Source organism: Rhinopithecus bieti, unplaced genomic scaffold (assembly GCF_001698545.2).
Source record: "Rhinopithecus bieti isolate Rb0 unplaced genomic scaffold, ASM169854v2 scaffold_1244, whole genome shotgun sequence".
Taxonomy (NCBI): Eukaryota; Metazoa; Chordata; class Mammalia; order Primates; family Cercopithecidae; genus Rhinopithecus; species Rhinopithecus bieti.
The window spans coordinates 979,678-988,587 of NW_016803397.1; the positions used below are offsets into that span (position 1 = coordinate 979,678).

Genomic DNA, 8,910 nt, shown 5'->3' on the forward strand with positions numbered 1-8,910 from the left:
AAAAAAAAAACCCTGCCGGTTTTCAAGTCTATATACAGGAAAATAACCTTTCAAAAAAATGATGTAAAGTTATTTTTTAGCAAACAAAAATTACCAAGAATTTATTACCCCAGAGCTACACCTAACCGTCTTGGCAAATATAAAATAAATTTCTGAATGGTGTTTTTCAGGAAAAAGGCAAAGAATCTCATTATGAAAATTCACAAATGCAGAAATGATATAAATAGCACTTACCTAAGACATTAGAATACACTTTTTCCCCAAATATTCGTGGAACATTTATAGCAACTGACCAAATGTTGAATTTTAAAATAGGTCTCACCAAATTTCCAAAAAGTTAAATGGTACATTATTTTCTTTTATGTGAAATTAAATTTGAGTCAAATATGAAAAGATAATTAGAAATGATCCAAATGTCTGGAAATTAAGAAATGTACTTCTAATTGAAATAATAATGAAAATACTGAATATTTAAATTTATAATATACAGCTAAACTGTGCTTAGAAGGAAAGCATAACTTTCTTTTATTTTAGCTTGTAAGTTCAAGTGTACATGTGCAGGTTTGTTCTATAGGTAATTTCGTGTCACGGAGGTTTGTTGTACAGATTGTGTTATCATCTGATTATTAAGCCTAGTACTTATCAGTTATTTTTCCCGATCGTCTCCCTCTTTCTACTCTCCACTTTCAGGTAGGTCCCAGTGTCTGTTGTTCCCCTCTATGTGACTATGTGTTCTCATCATTCAGCTCCCACTTGTAAGTGAGAACATGCAGTATTTGGTTTCCTGTTCCTGCGTTAGTCTGCTAAGGTTAATGGCTTCTAGCTCCATCCATGTTCCTGCAAGGGACATGATCTCATTCTTTTTTATGGCTGCATAATATTCCGTGGTGTATAATCACCACATTTTCTTTATTTAATCCGTCATTGATGGGTATTTGAGTTGATTCCATGTCTTTGCTATTGTGCTGCAGCAAGTGTACACGTGTGTGCGTCTTTTTGATAGGATCATTTATATTGTTTTGGGTATATACCCAGAAATGGGATTGCTGGGTTGAATGGTAGATCTGTTTTTAGTTCCTTAAGGAATCACCACACTGCTTTCCACAATGGTTGAACTAATTTACATTCCTACCAACAGCACAAAAATGTTCCTTTTCTCCATAATCTCGCCAGCATCTGCTATTTTTTGACTCTTTAATAATAGCCATTCTGACTAGTGTGAGATAGTATCTCACCATGGTTTATATAGAAAATCTAACTTTCAAGACAAATTTAGAAAGTAAAAGAGACATCAAATTAATTATCTACATATTCATTATAGAAATTTAGAATTTAGAAAAGAGAATATTGTATAAAATATAGAATACTATTTTTTAAAAAGTGGAAAAAATGTGAAATAGAAAACAAATAGTAAAAATTAGCAAAGCCAACAGTTGATTGTATGAAGAAATTAACACAGTATATGAACCCTGGACAATGTCAAGCACATAAGGAAGAGAGAAGGCACTAAAATGCAGTATCAGTACAAAAAGAGCATCCTTGCAACATTCATAGACAAAAATGTGGCATCAGTAAAAGACGATAAGGATATTAGTTTTAAAATCATCCTAGTAAGTTAAAAAGTCTACGTGTTTTATGTATATAATTGCCAAAGGTGAACTAGGAAGAAACAGAGAATTGAAAAATTCTATAATCATTACATAAATAAATCATATTTAAAATTTCCAGCAAAGAAAACTTCAGGCTCATACCCAAACTCATTGATAAATTCTCTCAAATATTAAAGGAAGAAATCAGATCTATCTTAGCAAAAATCTTTTAAATAATAGTAAAGTGGAAACATTTCACAACATAGTTTGCAAGGGCAGCATAATATCTGGCCAGGACATTATACAAAATAAAAATCAAAGATCAATGTTTCTCATGAACATAGGTACAAAAATTTAATCAAAATATTACCACAACAAATTTAGTGTTATATAAAAAAGGAATGTGTTTCACAAATAATTTTCATTGATCCCACAATTACAAGGTTATTTTAGCATTTTAAAATATATCAACATATTAAACAATATCAAAATTACAAAAAAGTGACCCAGCTTCTGGGAAAGGCAGAGGGTGGCAGTGGGAGCAGGGTCAGGATAGGCATATTGGAGACTATTTTTTATAAAAACTGTTGAGCTAGGAGATTTCATGAGTTTTGGGGTGGCTGAACACTTGGAGCTGCTGGGGAAGGTAGTGTGCCCAGACAGTGCATGGGAACTCTGTGACACCTCCCTCCACAACCATGCCCTTAGTGTGTTCTCTTTGGGTGATCATCTGTGTCCCTCATAATGCACTGGTGAGCACCAAAACATTGTGTGAATGAGCTCAAGAACACTGCATCCAGATTATCCTCAAAAGTTAGACTTTCTAAAGGACAAAGGACTATTTCCTGTGCCTTTTATTTATTTATTTTTCTACTCTAGCTATGTCTGGATCCTGCCACACAAGGCTTCCAGGTTAGTCAGGAAGAAAGACACAAACAAAAATAAAAACAGAAAACTACTGAAGGCATCCAAGACAGCCAATGAAAATGTGGCATCAGTCAAGGTTTTAAGTCCTGGAAAATTAAAGCAATTAATTCAAGAAAGAGATACTAAGAAAAAGAACAGAACCTAAACCATCCATGCCAGTCAGAAGCTTTCTGACAAGAGCTGGAACAGCACATGTGAATTTGGATAGGACTGAGGTTTCTTTTCAGAACCCAGGGTTCTTAACCTGCAGTGGGCTCATAATGACTCTAAGAAGAACCTTTCTTAGCAGGTGACTTTCCCAACCCCCACTGGGCATAGCCAATTTCAAGAAAGTTCTACCTTCTAAGGGTGTAGAAAAGCTACATGATTGTGATTATAAGATACTCACTGACTTGGGAGTAAAGAGCTCAGAAAATGATTCGGTCCCAATGCAGGACACTCACATCCTTCCTGATACAGAGGCTCTATCTGGTGTACAAAATCCCTCTTTAATTAAAGATAAGAGCCAAGAGAAAACTCAGTCCTGGTATGAAAGGGTTGAAGATTCCAAAGTCAATATCCCTACTCTCAGTGGCCCTTCAGCTGAGATCCTTTCTGGTCCGTTGGAAAGGACATCCTGTGGTAAAGGACCATTCTCTGAAGAAACATTGAATGATACTAGCGGTTCCCCAAGATTGTTTGCTCAGGGCACTGTGTGTGCTCCTTTGCCACAAAGAACAAGTGCAAAAGTTGTCTCTCAAGGAAACCTCAGAATTCAAATAGAAGAGTTGGGTTAATGAGTAGAATCCCTTAAGTTATCTGATTCTTACATGGATCCCATGAAAAGTGAATATGATTGCTATCCCACCTCCAGTTTTAATAAGGTTATATCTGAATTGAACCTTAGAAACTGGTTGGCTCTTGGTAGGTCTACATCCTCTACATGTCTAATAAAATTACTTTTGGCAGGCTAAGAACAAGCAACCCTTGGTGCTAAACCAGATCATCAAGATGCCCTCAAAGCTACTACAAATCAACAGGAAGTTGCTAATACCACCTCTGTCCTAGGACTGATCTTCAGTGCTATCCCACATCAATGGGAACTTCATGGTAATGCCTTGGGTAAGACCCCAGATCCACCAAAGATTCCTGGTGCTTTTCCAGTCCAAGAAGAGCTCTTTGGTGCTATCTTAGACCAACAAGAAACCCTTGGTATGAGTGGGGGCATTGTCCCATACTTGCCTCTCTTCCTTCCTGTTCCTCCAAATATAATTGCTACCTGTAATGCTCCTCCCAAATGGCCTGAGCCCTACGGCACTGTCTCTTATGGGCTTGCAGTGCAGAGTGCTATATAGATTTTGCCTCTGGACTCAGGACGCACTCCTCAATCATCATCAACCCCAGAGAAAAAAATCATTACCTCCAGCAATGGCTATAAGCAATGTAGAAAATGAAAAGCAAGTTCATATAAGCTTTCTGCCAGATAACACTCGGAGTTTCATAATAGCCCCTGAGAGAAGACTCTTCCATCCTTAACTGGGTATTGCCCAACTCTCCCAGGCTGGTCCCAGCGATTCAGAAAGAGGGAGTTCCCAGGTCAGCGTAACCAGCATGGTTCATGTTGTCAACACCACAGTGGTGACTATGCCAGTTCGACTGGTCAGTATCCCCACTTCTTACACCACTTTATTACCCACTTTGAAAAAAAAAAAAAAAAAGGAAATGAAAGCAACATGAGGTCTGCGAATCCTACCAGCAGAACTCCAACTTTGGTAAATGCACTAATTGCAAGAACAGAAAGAACAGCCATCAGATCTGTAAAAAGAGAAAATGTTAAGAGCTGGAAAAGACACTGTCTGCCACTGTGCCTTTGGAGGTTATAAAGGAAATCAAGAGGCCCCAGAGGGAAAAGAAGCCCAAAGCTATAAAGGCAAATTTTGACAACAAACCAGTAAATGTCCCCACGTCAGAATCCATGGACTACAGTAGATGGGGAAGAACAAGGATTGGAATTGAATCCACATCCCCTTGAAATGATAATTAAAATTGAAGACAGCATGATAGCCATTGAGGTGAAGAAGATGTCCAACAAGAAATTACATTTAATGATCATGTCAAAGGAGATTTCAGTGCTAATGTCCCAGAAGCTGAAAAATCAAAAAACTCTGAAGTTGACAAGAGACAAACCTCCAAAACTGTGCAGACTGTAAGAAATGGCACGAAACATGTACACTATTTATCAACTGAAACAAATGTGTCATTTTAAAAATCTGATATTGAAGAATTTGGCAAATTCCTGAAAGACACCCGCAAACCATAATGATGCCATGAGCTCTGTTGCTACTAATGCAAGTTGTTATCATCTCAAAGGGAGAAGTAATGTTTTAGTCTTTCAGCAGTCTGGCTTTAACTGCAATTCCATTCCACATCCTTCATACTCCAACATAAACTGGCCTGGTAGTACACACAATGAAGTTGATAAATCACAAACTGCTGAGGTTATACCAAGTAAAGAACCAAAAGATGGATCTCAACCAAGTCTCTTACCCTTTATGAAAGATAAGAGATTAACACTGGAGCAAGTGGTAGGCATAGAGGTCTTGACTCAGCTCTCAGAAGCCCTATCAGATAATTCCTCCCCATCAAAGTCAGAGAATGATGAAGAATCAGAGCAGAGAACAGCCAATTATATCTTTTTATACCAGAATTAAATTCATCCCAAGAGTGATACCAATAAAAGTATTGCTCAAAGTATAATTACTGTTGACAGTTGTTGCAAGAATTTGCATCAGTTGCCACTAAGAAATAATAAGTCAGGGCATTGTAACCAGTTACTGGACAGCAGCAAACATTTGGTTTAGATGACCTATCATGTCAGGATGTAGCCCATACTCCAATTGAAGAAAATGTTGCAACATAGTTGACACAACTTACTTCAATAATTAAATTCAATATAAAATTTATAAATTACATAAAACCAGAGGACAAAAAAGTTGAAAGTACACTGACAAGCCTTGTTGCATATAATGTGCAGCAAAAATACAGTCAGGAGAAGGGTGTAATACAAGAGAAACCACCTTCAAGTGTACAAAATAATCATAGTTCATCATTAACAAAGCAAAAGAACACAACCCAGAAAAAAACAAAATCCACCTCATCAGGAGACTGGTGGAAAAGGAAGCCCACTGTTGCTGTTAAAGAGCAACTTATGCATCCAAGACTGACAACGTTACCTTGTATCTCTTATGAGACACCTTTACGGAAGTCAGCACCAACTCTTAAGAATGTAAATATTGCATGTTCTGGTGGAATTACAACGATTTCTACCAAAAGTGAAGAGGAAGTATGTTCATCCAGTGTTGAAACATCAGAGTTTTCCACAGCAGAGCATGCACAGAGAAATTTTGGTGATTATGCCATGAATTTCTTTACTATCTATCTCTACAAAAAACCTGATGTCTATAACTAAAGATTCTGAACTGCCCACCTGCAACTGTCTTAATCAAGTTACATGAAAAGTCAAAGGCTCATATTATATACACCTGGGGAAGGACCAGGTATTGCTGCTGTCAGGGAAATCATAATGAATAGGTATGGTCAAAAAGGAAACATAATAAGGACAGAAATAGTAGTGTACACTGGTAATGAAGGGAAAATCTGTAATAGGTGTCCAATCATTAAGTGAGTTTTAAGAAGAAGCAATGATACAGAAAAGGCCCTCTGGTCTAGCAGCGTATAGGCCACCACTGTCCAACTGCTGTGATAGTGATGCTCATCATGGTGTGAGATGGCATTCGTTTCCCCGTGGCTGACTAGCTGTACACAGAGCCCACCAAGAATCTAAGGTCATACAATATTCATCCCACCAACCGAAGATGCACCCTCCATTAAAATTGTACCTGTACATGTCAAGGAATTGATCCAGAGACATGTGGAGCTTCATGCTTCATTCTCCTTTGGCTGTTCATAGAGCATGTACTTTAATGGCTGTAAGTTTGGGAGAGGTCCAAGCTCCAGAAAATTTAGAATTGGTTCAAGCTCTCTCACATACCTACTATGAAGGAATTACTAAAGGACATAATCCAGAAAGACAATGTATAAAACTAGAACAAATTTGTGTGGAACACGAGGCCATGGAAAAAAACTTGAAGATAACTTACAGAGTTTGCCTACACAATTATCTCCAATTTATAAGCAAGATGCTCCATTAGCTTACCAAAAACAGGTGGAACATGAAAATGTTGCATGAGAATGTTAGCTTGGCAGCAAGGATAGTTGTTCCTTCTCTGGCATCATTGATTGCCTGGACTTCTCTGCCCAGCCCCACAGAGACATTCACAACATGAATAATGGAAGCGCTGTGGTTTGTACTTTCATTCAAGAAGATAACTGCTCTTTGGGTGCTATTCCTCAAGACAAGCAGCTCCATGTGCTACTTCTGTATAAACTTTCAGATGAGTTTGGCTTAAGGAAGGGAATGGAAGCCAAGATCAAATCTGGGGCCATCGAGGTCCTGGTACCTTGATGCAAAAGTAAAATAAAAAAAGAACATGTTTCACTCAGCCTGTTTCCAAGTTCTGGGAAGAAGGGAAGAAGAGGGTTGTGATGATGATGATGGAGGTTCTTGCACATAAGATAAGGGCAGTGGAGCCAAAAATCATTCCCCAAATCAAGTGGAAGAATAACTCAGCAACAATAAACATCAGTAAGGCTTCATTGCTGCCAGTCTTCTCAATTAAAACAGACACAGTGCAACCTAAAATAAAAAGTAAAGCTGAAGCCCATTTTATCTTAAAAGATCTGTGAGGCCACAACACTAAAACCTTTTCTCTGATGCCGTCCATTCATCACCCAGTGAAAAAGGCCACTGCATCTCCAGGATTCTGCTGGTCCCCGAAGACTGCTCCAGCCATCCAGCTCTATTGAATAAGGATGCAACAGTCCCCTACAGGTTTTCAGAAAAAAGTAGCATTCCCCACTGCTCACTGCACGATGCCTTCTGGAAGGCTCAGTGATGGCAATGCAGCTGCGGCGGAATGCTCTAGAATTGCACAGCCTGGTGAAGTGGCTTCTCTCCCCACTCTGTCTCCTCCTGTGACAGAGCCCTTGGTTTCTTCTGAGCCTCCCACTGGTCTAACTGAGCCACTAACTTCTCATCAGCCAAGCCAGCAGCACCCCTTCCTCACCTCTTCTCAAGACCTCGCCTCTTTGATGGAACAAGATGAGCAGCATTCTGAAGCAGATGAGCCTCTATCAGACGAGTTGCTGTCTGACGACCCTGTCACCTGCTGAAGAGAAATTGTCCCACCCAGGTGAGCGTTGGTCAGAGAGTGAGCACATCTTTTTGGCTGCAAATATTGGTTGGGTGGTCACGGCACAGCTCGGTTTTGATTCAGTGTGTCCTGTGAGAGCTTCACACAGCTCCTGTGAGCACCTAAACCCTAGTCAATCAACTAACCTCTCCCTTGTCTTTCACCAGCACAAAAACCTGAATAAGCCCCAACATGGTCCTAAACTAAACAAGATTAAGTTTCAGACTGAAGAAGCTAAGAATAAGAAAATGAAGGTCTCAGAGCAAAAAGACCAGGAAGCTGTTGAAGGTCCTGAACTGTCCTCTAAGGAAATTATTTGAACCAAGTTCTTCATAAAGCGTTAACATTAACCCATGACAATGTTGTCACCACAATTCCTTATGCTCTCACATACACACACCCTATAACCATTGGGTCTGAAGGCATCTCTCCCCCTCTTAATGCCCTTGCTGGTGCAGTGTACTTTTTCAAGCTGCTATTAAAAGAAAATCATGTATAGCTTACTATGTCTTCTTCTCACACATTTTAAGTCTGAGGTTAAAAAAAATGAGGTGAGTATTCTTAACTGAGATTATATTTTGACAATTGGTAGAAGCTGCACATTTTAAGCAAAAATAAAAGTTGTATTGTTTTAAATACAAAAAAGGAAAATTATGCTCAATTCAATAGATCTAGAAAAGTAGTTCAAAATTCAATTTGCTTATGATTTTAAAATATAATTAGTATTCTTAGTAGACTAGCACTATTATTGAACCTCCTTAGTCTGGATAGACACATTTGTAAAACTATATGTACATGATAATCATGACACATAGGCCGGGCACGGTGGCTCAAGCCTGTAATCCCAGCATTTTGGGAGGCCGAGACGGGCGGATCACGAGGTCAGGAGATCGAGACCATCCTGGCTAACACGGTGAAACCCCGTCTCTACTAAAAAATACACAAAAAACCTAGCCAGGCGAGGTGGCGGGCGCCTGTAGTCCCAGCTACTCGGGAGGCTGAGGCAGGAGAATGGCATAAACTCGAGAGGTGGAGCTTGAAGTGAGCTGAGATCCGGCCACTGCACTCCAGCCCGGGGGACAGAGTGAGACTCCATCTCAAAA

At 39.2% G+C, this 8,910-nt stretch overlaps 1 pseudogene; it reads left to right on the top strand.

Moving 5' to 3' along the window:
- Positions 1-2,364: 2,364 nt before the first annotated feature.
- On the top strand, positions 2,365-8,227 carry LOC108535993 (methylcytosine dioxygenase TET1-like; annotated as a pseudogene).
- Positions 8,228-8,910: the final 683 nt, after the last annotated feature.